General features: G+C 37.5%; 1 long non-coding RNA gene across 2 annotated transcripts; it reads left to right on the top strand.

Moving 5' to 3' along the window:
• Positions 1–201: 201 nt before the first annotated feature.
• On the top strand, positions 202–14,305 carry LOC122071370. 2 transcript variants are annotated; one of them, XR_006138161.1, is made up of 4 exons: positions 202–339; positions 506–621; positions 730–793; positions 13,818–14,305. It is a non-coding gene; the product is annotated as an uncharacterized LOC122071370 (long non-coding RNA). The 2 variants fall into 2 exon arrangements; XR_006138162.1 differs by lacking the exon at positions 13,818–14,305 and adding an exon at positions 2,949–3,001.
• Positions 14,306–14,750: the final 445 nt, after the last annotated feature.

The following is a 14,750-nucleotide window of genomic DNA, read 5'->3' as shown; positions in this document are numbered from 1 at the left end:
AGAAATCAGTGCTTCGACAAAAAGAAATGTGCCTGGTCGCGTGGCTCCTGGTACCATGCTGGTGCAGGGACCACATGACGAGACAGCAATCTCTTGTACAATAAAATGATGAAAAAGAAACGTGCCCCAATGTTCAAACACTAATCAGTGTCTAAAAAACGAAATTGGCTCGATTTGTCGAAACTCTCGGAGGCTGTTCTGTCGGCCATGTTTCGTTTCAAATTAATATAATTTGAAACTTCTGTTCCCGATTGTCCGCGATAGAGAGAGGAGAGCAGAGAGGAAAGAAGAGAGAACCCAGCTCACATCCATGATCGAACTGCGATTTCTCCACCTCAGGTAACTTCTTCGCCTCTTCTCCTTCTTCTCCTTCCTCTTCTTCATTTCTTCTTTTCTTCTTCTATTCAACCTCTTCTTCTTTATCTATTGTAATCACATAGAGGTATTGGAACAAATTTAGGGGTTTTTTTCTCCTTCTTCTTCTTCATTTCTTCTTTTCTTCCAGAGACAGAGATCGATAAGCTTCACAAAGTTCTGGTTTCGAATATCTTTTGGAACTCGCATAGGAAGAGGAGAGAAGAAGAAACAGGAGCTCGCCCCCTTGTGAATTCTCCTTTGCAGGTAACTTCGATTTCGGCTCTTCTTCTCCTTCTTCTTTTCATCTCTTTTAACCTCTTTCTTCTTCTATTCTAACCTCTTCTCCTTCTTCTTCATCTATTGTAATCACAGAGTAGGTATTGGGACAAATTTTGGGGTTTTTCTAGACCACCTATCGTATAGCTCATACAGAGAGGTAACGTCTTCTTCTTCTCTTCTCGATCTTGTATAGCCTCTGTTGATTCCAAGATGATGCTTTTCTGACACTGTTTGACACTAATCACTCATCTGAAAACCACAAATCAGTACCAATGAACCCCAACAGTAAATATGTTGGATCCATATGAATATATTCAAGTGTTTCTGATTCATCCTGCTCTGTGATTACAACTATAGAATTATGTCAAAGCACAATTTTCAATTTTCCCTGACTACTACTAAAACAATCATCAGATTTAGCAGAGTAATATCGCATCTCTTTGGGGGGAAATAAACACTATATTTAGATGGATAGTATGCTAAATCAAAAGGGAGAAAAATTCCCTACTGTTTAAAAGTCCTACTTGTTGAAGTACAAAGGAATGAGATTTCCTTCAACAGTGGTATTAGAGAAGGGGGAGAGAGTAAGCAGAGAACTAATACCTCTCAATGATCAAACCAAGACTGAATTCTCTTGCTTTCACCACTCAAGATCTGCAGTCAAATACCCAAAAGGAAAACCGAAATTTTCCAAGAAAGAAAGAATCATTGAACAAAGAACTGAGGACTGTCCGTATAGCAAGGGCAGGATTTGGCTGGGGAAGATGTGAGCAGGAAGACGTTGGAACCACAGTGTTTAAAAAATGGACACTTTTATCCAATGATTAGAATCACCTTCATCTTGAGTTTTCTTCACATTTTCAAAAGGGTCTCATCTCACTTTTTCATTAAGTACTTTTTCTTCAATGGTTGTTATTGTTGTGGTTGTTGTTGTTGTTGGGGAGGGGAGGAGTTGGGAAGGTCAACTTTAAATTGCAAAAGATTTTCCAAAAGTACCAATGAACCCCAACAATACCAATTGGCTAGTGCTTATGCTGCAAAGGGAAATTGGAATGAGATGGGGAGGATAAGGAGGAAGATGAGAGGGAGAGAGGTCAAGAAGCTGGCTGGTTGCAGCTGGATCTATGTGGGAAACAAAGTGAACATATTCATCTCTTTGAACCTAACTTTACTCATAAATTAATTATCAACTTCTGTGGTAATTTGTTGCTTGCATGGCTGATGTGAAAGAGCTTCTGAAACATCTGTAGAAGTTAAATGACATGGTTCCTTCTCTAGTTTGTTTTCCTGCTCTTTTGCATGGATTGTGTAGATCTTAACAAACATTTTATAACAGATGTAGAAGCTCTAATAATTACTTTTCCTTTAGAGCAGGGGTTAAATGTGCAAAGTGCAGCATGAGACAAAGCTAATACCCCCTGTCAAGGCTGGCTCAGGACATATCTATCTACATATATGTATATGTGTATATATATATATATATCTACTTTTCCCCCTTCTTTATCTCCAGTCAACATTGGTGCTTCTCTCTCTCACATCTGATTGCTTGGCTGGGAGTTCCCCTCTTCCTGAATTGATTGGGTTTCTATGTCACCAAACGATTAGGGTTTACAAAACCTCAAGTAGGCCAGAATATCAGGGGATGAGGAACCAGATCATAATGGGAGAACTTCAATATCTTTACAAGGACTAATCCCGATGGGGTTTGAACCCTGGTTAAGTGATCTAGTAAATGAGGGCAGAATATACCAGTGATTTCTGACTGAAATCCAATGGTCAGATCACAAGTTACTGGAAAATCCTATTGAATTAAAGAAGCTCAAACAAGACAGCAAACTGAATTTGAAACCAGTGAACAGAAAAATTAAATAGGATCTAGATTCAGAAATCCAGATTTAGTAACTATCATAATTAGTTAACTGTCAGGATTAGTAACTTCCAAAATTAGTAACTGAGATTTTGAAACTCCGAAATTTAGAAAGTAGAATCACTGGGAGGTTGGATCTGAGATGCCTCTTTTTATTGGTATTGAGACATCAGCCTTAGGCATTTTCCTTTTGCCTTGTGCTTCTTACACGATTCTGTTTTTGAATTTTTTTTATTCACTACTGAGATCTCTTTTCATCTTTTCCGTAGAGATGTAAATACCCTTGGTTACATTTTCCTTTTGCCTTGTGCTTCTTACACGATTCTGTACACACTACCATTGGTTATTTATTTCTACGATTGACCTATACCTATAGATAATTTATGATTTTTGTTTAATTCGATGTTAAATTTCAACGACCCTAATCACATCTATTATTTGATAGGCTGATAACCGTGGATGTGGTATGTTTGTATGGTTGAAAGATGAAACACATATCTCTACCATACAACATACATTATGTTCAAAAAGCTCAAGCTCAACATCAACATCGTCCAGACCACTTTCCGTTTCGAACGAGTACATGAAAGAACATCTAGAAGGGACACTTAAAAAATAGAGAACCAAACAAATAAGATGAAAGACATCCTCCATGCATTCAAGTCTTTAGACTTGGAAAAAAAGTGAAAATTTGGGGAATTATGTAATAGTTAATTTGCACAAGGCATTGTTAATACTGTATTCTATTCATCCTTTGGAAACCATGTTTTTTTTCGTTGGTGTGTAATATTTCATTGTCCCAAAAAAATTTATATGCTTATAGTGTTTTAATGTTATTTTTGTAATTATTGACTTAAAAGAAAAGAAAAGAAAAAAAAAAAAACCGTTTCTGAAACAAGCATTACCAAACGGCAGAAATGTCGTTTCTTGGTTCTGAAACTGTTCTAGAAACAGATTCACCAAACAACACTAAATCGTTTAAAAACGGCGTTTTGACACAGAAACTAAAATTTCCGTTTCTAACACGAAACGGAGTTTCTGGAATAGAAATGATACCAAACGGAGCCTAATAAAGGGTATAATAACAACCCCACTCCTGATGAAAGCTCATCCCAATTAATGCTTTTGTGTGTGTTTTCATTGGTCTCATGTAAACATAGGGGCCACGCTATCTTTCAAGAAATCTTCTCTAAAAATACAAAAAACTTTCCTTTCAGGGCCTCTTTTTTGTTTTCCTTCGCAAGGGACCACTAGGAGCCATGCAAAGGACTTATAAATAAGTACATCAAGGAGGGCATTCCATAGAGTGGAATGGAAATTTCTCCAATAGCTTCTAATTCGTTTGGGATTCCTGCTTGTAATGTCCTATGTCACTAGTTCATTATACCTTCTTGATCAATGAGGGAGAGCGTTTCTATATCTAGCCTTCAAGAGGGATCTGCCAAGGCAACCCATCCCTCTTCATACTCTGCTCTCAAGCACTTAGTCGCATCTTATTACAAGCTCAAAGTGAGAATCTCATCAAAGGAATCAGAATTCGCAACCGAATTGCTCTGCTCACCTTCTTACTGTTTGCCGATGACAGTCTTCTGTTCTCTGAGGTTTGACTCAAGGAAATCTGCTGCCTTAAGGAGTGCTTGCTCCTCTACTGTAAAGCCTCTGGCCAAGCAGTGAATCTCAAGAAATCCACTCACATCCTGAAAATCCCTCTTGGTGATGGGCCGCTCAAATACTTAGGACTCCCAGTGGAGTTTGGTGTAAGCAAAATAGACCTCTTTCATTCAATTAATGATTGTATCAGCTCCAACGCGAACTCTTGGGCTTCAAAGCTCCTGTCTCACGCTGGAAAAGAGACTCTCATCAAATCCATGGGTCTTTCAATCTCAAGTTTTGTTGCCCAACATTTCAAACTTCCAACTTCAACACACTCTGAGATCCAAAGAAGCTTGTCCAACTTCTTCTGGGGTGATAAGGAGAATCATTCCAAAATTCACTGGATTTATTGGAATAGAATTGGCCAAACCAAAGACAACGGTGGTCTCAGTTTTAGAGACCGTACTCTTCATAACAGGGCTATGCTAGCCAAACAAGCCTGGAGACTACTTCAATCTGAAAATTCCACCTAGGGCTCCCTCATGAACATGATTTATTTCCCCTCTTCAAACTTCCTGAAAGCTAAGTTAGGACATCAGCCATTCTGGGCCTAGAGAAGTATATTGTTGGTTAGAGAAGTCCTCCTTCCAGGTCAACTTTGGAAAATTGGTTTGGGTACTAAAGTCAAAATTTGGGAAGATCCATGGATTCCCATTCTTCCAACCTTCAAGCTGCGGCATTCTAAGCCAAATTTATGGCCTCTAATTTAGGTATCTAACATCATCAACGCCTCCATTGGTTCATGGAACATTCAACTTCTTGAAGACTACTTCCACCCCGCTGATAAAGAGGAAATTATCAATGTAAATCTGTTAGATTTTATATCTGTTTTATTATATTTAAGTTTCAAAATGAAGTATTTTTATGTGTCTTGATTGTCTTGTTATGGTGTGAGACGTTTCGGGTCAAGGTAGTGGAAAATGGTCAATAACATCCTATGGGAACCGGATATACAATGGTAAAAGGAGGCACGTACGCCTAAGACACAATCTAATGAAACAGTACATAGATAAAGGAATGATAGCTATTGATTATGTGAAGTCAGAAAGTAACCAAGCTGACATGTTCACAAAGCCTATGTCTGTCAAGAACTTGTGTAGTGCATCTATAGGAATGGGGTTGTTGTCCAACCCTTAGGTCATGTGATGGACATCCTACCTATGCGAAGATGTTTAATGCCTGAATGAGGTTCAAAGGGTACAAACGAAGTTATGAAATGACCAGTTCAGTACTCTACTTATTTAAGTATTCATTCTAAGATGTAGATGGTGATAGTAGTACCACCACAAAGAGAAAGGTTGAGTGATAAAGTTTTTAATTAGTCCAATTACAAGAAATGTGGGGGTGTATTAATTGTGGTGCACATCGGAGACTAACCTAAGTGAATGTAAGGGGTGTGACTGCTGCCGATGAGAACTTATAGACAAGTTCTCTAAATATCCATGAGTCTAAGATAAGGGACATGGCTAGTTCAAAAGTCCAAAGTGATTATATGATAGGTAGCTCAAAAAGTCGACTTATGCGATGTGGTTGTTGAGTTGATCAGCTACACCAATGATGAAAGGTTCAAAGAGTCTGACTCTACCCATACTCTATAGCGTGGTTCATTAGACCTAGTGTAGGTTTAAGTCTGAAAGACACCTAAAACGATGCGTCCTATAGTGTCTAATGCAATCACATCACATGTGTCTTTTGTGTCGTTTGAAACTTGTGGGGGGATCGTTTGATTTTATATTTATTTTATAATATTTAAGTTTCAAAATGAAGTATTTTTATGTGTCTTGATTGTCTTGTTATGGTGTCAAACCCTTGGGGTCAAGGTAGTGAAAAATGGTCAATAACACCCTATGGGAGCCCTAAAGTCCATTCATGACCATTATCATGAGCGGAGAGGTGGGCAAAGAGAATTGATTGGGATTAATTTTATTTATGAAATTAATTCTTAATTCATACCATAAGTTATTGCCAAATGGAGATAAATGGTCAATGTCATTATATGGGTGCCCTAAAGTCCATTCATGATCACTACCATGAGTAGGGAGGTGGGCTGGAAAATGGTCAATAACATCCTATGAGAGTTCTAAATTTCATTCATGACCATTACCAAGAGTGGAGAGGTGGGTAAAGAGAATGGATTGGGAATAATTCAATTTATTGAATTAATTCCCAATTCATGTCCATATGACATTATTCTCCAATTAACTTGCCATTAGTTGGAGGTTACTCTTGGGGATTCCAAGAGGGTATAAGGGTTGGTTTTGGGTCTATATAAACCTAATCAAATACCTTGCAGAGACACACATTCACACATTGACATTCCATCAATTTCTATTTATTGTGATCATACAAGTCTTTCTCTTTTTTCTATTTTCTCTAAGTCTTGTGTAAGGTTAGAGGGGAGTTGTTGTGTTGTAGTTTTTTGCTCTTAAGAAGGGACTAGAAGAACTACCTCATCTTCTAGTAGAAGGTTGTTTTATCTTGGAGGTAGAGGTGCAGAACAACTCTTAGCAATAGAGGGTATCAATGACCTTAAAGATAGCATTACAAGTGTGACTCAACCTCAATTCTATTCGAAGCTTCTTCAGCTGTTGTGGTGGTGATTCAACATCTATTTCAAGTTTTTTCTCATCTCATTTTAGCTTAGGGTCAACACTACAACATCATAGTTTCTACTACAAAAGCTTTGTATTGTAATTTATATTTTGTAAAAAATTGTAATACAATTATCCAACAATTTTAATCAGCCATGGGATCTTACAACGATTAATTACCTTAAAATTAGGTATTGGTGATGGAAGTTAACCAAGGATGAGCAAGTGATGAGCAAGTGACTCAAAAGACCTAAATGTTCGAATGATGAGTGACTTATCTATTTAGTAAATAAGGATCCTCTTACATACAAAAAGGCTATTACATCATCGGATGCCGTCTTTTGGAAGGAGGCAATCAAGAGTGAACTAGATTCAATCTTGAAGAATAATACTTGAGAATTGGAAACTTTACCAATTGGTTCCAAAACTTTGGAAACCAAGTGGATATTTTGAAAGAAACTAAAAAGTGATGGGTCACTTGATTGTTTCAAGGCTAGACTTGTAGTCAAGGGGTTTAGGCAAAAACCTAATATTGATTACTTTGACACATTTACCACAGTCTCTAAAATTGCCACAATAAGGGTTATGTTAGCAATGGTATCAATACATAACTTGGTCATCCATCAAATGGATATCAAAACAGTATTTTTAAATGAGGACTTAGAGAAGAAAGTTTACACAAAGCAACCAGAAGGTTGTGTTGTAAATGGATAAGAACAAAAAGTTTGTAAGCTTCAAAAATTTTTATATGGATTGAAGCAAGCACCAAAGTAATGACATGAAAAATTATACAAAGTTTTAATTTCAAATGGTTCTACTGTGAACGACACTAAAAGGTGCTTATATAGTAGGTTTCATGTTGGTAAGGGCATATTCATACTCCTATATATAGATGATATGCTGATAATGGGAACAAACTTGGAAATAATGAATCAAGCTAAGAAATTTTTGATGTCTAATTTTGACACAAAGGACTTAGGAAAGATTGATATGATCTTTGAGATCAAGATCATTAAGCAAGAGAATAACATTTCACTATCCCAAGCCTATTATGTAGAAAATATACTTAAAAAGTATAGGTACCATGAAGTTTCAGCGGTTAAAACACTTTTTGATATGAGATATCATTTGAAAAGAAATTTGGGTGGACCAGTGAATCAAAAAAGGTATGCTCAAATTATTGGTTCAGTCACATATCTAATGAATTATACACGTCCTGATATTACCTTTGCGATAGGAAAGTTGAGTCAACATACTCACAATCCAAGTAAGGAGCATTGGAGTGAGGTTGATAGGTTGCTGAGGTACCTAAAAGCACTATAGTGGTAAATCGGCAGTGTTGGAAGGGTACTGTGATGCAAATTGGATTTCGGATACAAACGAGTCCTTAGCTACTAGTGGGTATATATTTACACTAGCAGGCGGTGCCATCTCATGGAAGTTCACAAAGCAATCTTGTGAGACGGGTTCTACCATGGAAGCTAAGTTCATAACTTTAAAAAAGGTGGGAATGGAAGCCGAGTGGCTTAGAAACTTAATGACGGATATTCCATTGTGGTAAAAATCGACGCCATCAATATCATTACATTGTGATAATCAAACGGCTATACATCTAGTCAAGAATTTGATATACAATGGTAAAAGGAGGCACATACGCCTAAGACACAATCTTGTGAGATAGTACATAGATGAAGGAATAATAGCTATCGATTATGTGAAGTCAGAAAGTAACCAAGCTGACATGTTCACAAAGCCTATGTCTGTCAAGAACTTGTATAGTGCATCTATAGGAATAGGGTTGTTACCCAACCCTTAGGTCATGTGATGGACACCCTACTTATGTGAAGAGGCTTAATGCCTGAATTAGGTTCAAGGGGTACAAACGAAGTCATGGGATGACCAGTTCAGTACTACTGCTTATTTAAGTATTCATTCTAAGATGTCGATAGTGATAGTAGTACCACCACAAGGAGAAAGGTTGAGTGATAAAACTCTTAATTAGTCCAATCCCAGGAAATGTGGGGGTATGTTAATTGTGATGCACATCGGAGACTAACCTATGTGAACGTAGGGGGTGTGGCTACCGTCGATGGGAACTTATAGGCCAATTCTCTAAACATTCATGAGTCCAAGATAAGGGGTATAGCCGGTTCAAAAGTCCAAAGTGATTATATGATAGGTAGCTCAAAAAGTCGACCTATGGGATGTAGTTGATGGGTTGGTCAGTTACACCAATGAGGAAAGATTCAAGGAGCCTGACTCTACCCGTACTCTGTAGTGCGGCTCATTAGACCTAGTGTAGGTTTAAGTCCGAAAGATACCTACAGCGATGCATCCAATAGTGTCTAATACAGTCACAAAACATATGTCCTTCGTGTCATTTGAAACTTGTGGGGGATTGTTAGATTTTATATTTATTTTATTATATTTAAGTTTCAAATCAATAACACCCTATGGGAGCCCTAAAGTCCATTCATGGCCATTACCATGAGTGGAGATGTGGGAAAAGAGAATTGATTGGGATTAATTTCATTTATAAAATTAATTCTTAATTTATACCATAGGTTATTGCCAAATGGAGGTAAATGGTCAATGTCATTATATGAGTGCCCAAAGTCCATTCATGGTCACTATCATGAGTGGGGAGGTGGGCTAAAAAATGGTCAATAACACCCTATGAGAACCCTAAATTCCATTCATGACCATTACCAAGAGTGGAGAGGCGACCAAAGAGAATTGATCAGGATTAATTCAATTTATTGAATTAATTCCCAATTCATGTCCATATGACATTATTCTCCAATTAACTTGCCATTAGTTGGAGATTACTCTTGGGGATTCCAAGAGGGTGCAAGGGTTGGTTTTGGGTCTATATAAACCCAATTAAATGCTTTGTAGAGACACACATTCACACATTGATATTCCATCAATTTCTACTTTTTGTGACCATACAAGTCTTTTTTTTTTTCATTTTCTCTAAGTCTTGTGTAAGGTTAGAGGGGGGTTTTGTGCTGTAGCTTTTTGCTCCTAAGAAGAGACTAGAAGAACTGCCTTATTTTTTAGTAGAAGATTGTTTTATCTTGCAGGTAGAGGTGTAGAACAACTCTTTGCAGTAGAGGGCATCAATTACCTTGAAGGCAGCACTACAAGTGTGACTCAACCTTAATTCTATTCGAAGCTTCTTTAGCTGCTGTGGTGGTGATTCAACGTCTATTTCAAGTTTTTCCACATATCATTTCAGTTAAAGATCAACACTACAACATCATAGTTTCTACTGCAAAAGCGCTGTGTTGCAATATATATTTTATAAGAAATTGTAATACAATTGCCCAACAAAATCTTCCCTTGTTTCCCAATGAAGACAACATTATTTGGTGCGCCTCTATAACTGGGCAATTTACTAGTGAAATTTGCTTATCACCTTCTTTGCAACCAACAAATATCCACCATGCAATCCAGTCCAAGTACATCAAATCATCTAGCAGTGACCAGACACCCCAAAGAAGTTTGGAGATCCATCTGGCATTCCAAAACTCTCCTGAAAATAAAAATCTTTCTCTGGCTAGTCGAAGGTCTTGCTACAACTGCTAACCTCACCCTCCGTCATGTCCCAATCACCAACATATGCCAACGCTGTGGAATGGGATCAGAATCCACAGACCATATCATTCTCATGCCCTTTCGCTAGAGTGGTACGGTTGGGTTCATCTTTCACCTTCAACCCATCAAACTTGGAGCCATATGATCTAAATCAATGGATTCTTAGTTGGAAACAATTATAAAGACTAAGGAAGAAAGAGGGACATATCGCGGCAAGCCCTTGTAGCTTCTTAGCTTGGTATTTTTGGATTGCTCGTAATGATCTTCTATTTGGCAGAGATGACTACTCACCTCAGAAAGTGATTCTCCTAGCTTCTGAAGCTCACCAAGAGTTTATTGGTGCACAATGACCTCCCCCATCACGCCCTGCTTCTCGGCCTAGTGTCGATCTTCTAAAATAGCAGCGTCCTCCACCCTCTTCCAGCAAGCTGAATTGTGAAACTTCCTTGGATAAAGGGTAAAGGGGGATTGGGAATTATTATCAGAAACCACAACGGCCACCCCAATCATAGAAAAATCTATGCTGGTATAATTCAATTTTGTTTTAATTGGGGAAGCTCTTGCTATGAGAATTGGCATCTTGGATGGCTTAGCCGACGAGGTTGAGAACATCATGTGGAGTCCGATCGTCAGGAGCTTATTCACTTTCTCACTTCCCACACCCGTCACCCACCAGCAAAAGTTGCCCCTATAATTAAAGACTTCCAACATGTATTCACTTATTTTGCCTCATGTATTTTTTCCTTTGTTCCTAGAGAAGTCAATCAGGTAGCGGACTCTCTATCCAAGAAGGGCCGGTTGATTCCGTGTGCAACCCTTTGGCCTAATTCATCTACATGGCTGTTGGATCTATGTCAACCAACATCTATGTCTCCCACACGAGCTAATGAATAGTCCCCATTTCATTAAAAAAAAAAAAAAAATTACATCAAGGAAAAGACACAAAGGGTTCAAGATGGAGGCCTAAGAGAGTGACAACCTTCGTGGAAAGCAGGAAAGATACTAATAGTTTTGTGACTTAAATGTAATCAAGGGAACTTGTCCACTGACCAGGCCATTAAAGCACTCTCTTAAGGGAGAAGCGTCAATCACCAAGGCCATTCCTGGATCGGCAAACATTTGTTACTTGAGAAGTGTGTTATGTTAGCTAAAACTTGTGGAATGTTTATTTAGTTAATCTATTTCATTTTATCCAAAAACCAAAAATAAAAAAATATGTTTGTTTCTTAAATGATTGTTATTGTTTGCCACAATGACTACTCTTATCATATGCTAAATCAACATCGTATCCATTTGAAAACTTCTAGTACAATGAAATTGACAAGTTTTAAAATAAATGGAATCCATTTAGCTAATGTTTGAAAAAATTAATAATGAGGAGCTAATATATGAAAATCAGTAATAATAAGAAGGTAAATAGGCATTACACAACTGCCTAAAGTCATAGTTATAGGTAACATAATTGATAGTATTAAATTTTTCTATTGCTTAAACATGATTTACAATGGGTTTTGAGAATGTATATTGGCATTGACCATCCTGTAAAGTTTTAATCTTAATTCTTATATCCTTATTCTAATAAAATGCCAGTGTGGGTAGACCTGAGGGCCTCATACTTGCGAGCGAACTCTATATAATGATTTGCTTAAGGAAGACAATTGTTTTTATCACCTTGATTCTAAAGGTTGAAGGGGCCCAAAACTCTTGATAATTTTTGTCCCATACATATAGGAAATTCTTCTACAAAATCGTATCAAAATATTTTGGTAATAGGATTTTAATTTTGCTCCTAAATTTTGTTTATGACAAGCAGTGAGCCTTTTAGAAAGGGATGATAATATCCACCAACATCGGTTTGACTTCAGAGTTAGCGAACTTAACGCATTTGACTACTCGTGGAAGGGTTTAGGCATCATGTTGGATACGCAAAAAGTATATGACATCTTGTCTTGGAATTTTTTTTATTTGCCCTCCTATGACAGTTTGTTTCTTTGAAAAATGGATTCTTAGTTGAAATTCTGGTTTCTAGTCCAATTTTTGTTCTGGTAAATGATGGTCCAATGGATTTTTTTTGGCATAGAGAGGTGCCTTTGTCAAGAAGATCCTATTTATTTTGGTAGAAAAGGTATTATGTAGGGGTTGAATCACTTATTAGAGGAAAGAAAAATTGAGGGTCTTTTAGGTCTTAGAGGAGTTTATGTCCTGAGCCATCTTCTCAATGTAGATGACACATCCTTGAAAACGAATGCTTTGGTTAAGTATGTTAGAAATCTGAAACCCTTCCTAACTATGTGTCAAGAGTTCTCAAGTCAATAGGATAATTTAGAGAATGAAAATTATTTTTTGAAAATGTTTCTCTACCTCGTAGGCATATAATTTTTGAATTATTAGGTGTCCTTATTTGCTTTCTCCCGACTCAATATTTAGGAGCTGAGATATTTAAAGGACATGTCCAAAAAGGAGCAGCTTCTTCACTTAATGGACAAGGTCGAGAGTCAATTGTTGGGCTGGAAGGGTTGAGCTTGTTAGATCAATAATTTCGAGAATCCCAATTCATGATTTTTCCATCTATTGGTGGCTAGTGTTGTTGACTAAAACCATGGAAATACCATTTGGACCAGTGATGTGGAGTCTGTGAAGTAATCCCAATTCCTAACCCTCTTGGATTTGAAATGTGTTAATATCTTAAGTTATATGTTGAAAGATCAACTCCTACTCTTATCTAGTCGTTGAGTTCTGGCCGGATTCATCATACATTGACATACTTAAAACTGATTTCAATTACTTCAGCCGTGGCCTAATCTAGTTCAGAATGGAACCTTGCTTTCAGCCCCAGTTCAGCTGCTCAAGTCCCTATTGGATCACAAAGCCTAAGGCCAACAATAGGCTGGACTTTCCAAGCCTTGCAGAGTCTTGGTGTGGTAAGTCTTTGAAGTATTCCATCATGGTAGAGGATCTCTCCCATAATCCCATTCGTGAAGACAAAGTTCAAAGTTGAAACTGGTCATTCTAGGGTAGAGGAAATAGTCTTGCCTTGGTATATGGACTAGAAGAACAGAATCAATGACTCACAATTTGGACTTGGAGTAAAGGAATCATCACACTTCTGATCTCAAAGCAAAATACAAATTCATGGCAACAGAAAAAAAAATTTGGGAATCGCAAAGAGAAATTAACTCCTTTCACAATTTCCAATGGGAATTTAATCTCGGTAACAGACTTTTTCTCATCTCAAAGCTAAAAAAAAATTTGACCCACCTTAAATTAATGTAATCTAGAGAGAGAAAGAGTTGGAAATCTGAAATTTATTTTCTCTCCAGTTTTCAGAGTAAAAAATTGTAACAAGTGACGTTGCTTCTCTCTCTCTCTCTCTCTCTATATATATATATATATATAGATATACATAGCCAATCTCTATACACCTGCTCTCAGCTTAGATATCGAAAAGTAATGTTCTCATTCTCTTCCAGTTTCCCAAAGATGAGTTCTTGCATTGTAAACGTTGGAGGTGTTGAGGTTCATACCACACCACCATAGTGATCAAGTCTGCTTCGATGCTTGATACTTACGTTCACAAGCTGAGGGCACTTTGTGCCGGCAACGCAGAACCTATTTGTGGACTCATGTGGAGTGGAACCCCAACTCAAGCCAAAAGGTTCCAATAATGCAGCTTTACATAGGCACCGGATGCCACATTATCCAGCTTTGTTTCTTTAATGTGGTCTATGAAGAACTTAGTAGCTGATCCTGTAATCTCCTTTGTGGGTGTTGGAATCACTGAAGACATTGCCAAGCTCAGGAAGGATTATGGGCATGTATGTAGGAATGCTATTGAGGTGGGCCCACTTGCTGCAAGGGTTCATGGGAATACCAAGTATAAAGAATATGGGTTAGCTGATTTGGCCTGTGAAATTGTTGGGCTTATTGTTGAGAAGCCCACAAGTGTAACTTTCTCCAACCGGAACAATGACCCTCTCACTGATGCACAGATCAAATATGCTACTATTGATGCTTATGCTTCCTATCTCATTGGGAAGAAGCTCTTGGGATGAAGAGTCTCTCCTGCTATGCTAATAAGTTTGATTTTACTGTTTTATTTTGGTTCTGTAAGGGAGGTTTCTGTTCTCAACTTGTGCTTGTTTCTGGTGGTATATATTATGGATTTAGTAATGAATTTGCAGTGTGGCTGGTAAATTTTCTCTTTATTAACTACAATAATTGAGTGGTGGGTTTTGCCTAGAATAGTTCAAAAGGTAATACAAGCTTCACAGTTCAAAGAAGTTAAGAATATAACAGGTTTCCCCTCTAATAAACAACCATCAGACCCATGTAATTGACAGAAGTATAAGATAATACAAATCTAGTAACTTTCAATAAGAATACATTAGTTGCAATATAAATGT

Source organism: Macadamia integrifolia, unplaced genomic scaffold (assembly GCF_013358625.1).
Source record: "Macadamia integrifolia cultivar HAES 741 unplaced genomic scaffold, SCU_Mint_v3 scaffold_216A, whole genome shotgun sequence".
NCBI lineage: Eukaryota > Viridiplantae > Streptophyta > Magnoliopsida > Proteales > Proteaceae > Macadamia > Macadamia integrifolia.
This window is presented reverse-complemented; position numbering and strand designations above follow the sequence as displayed.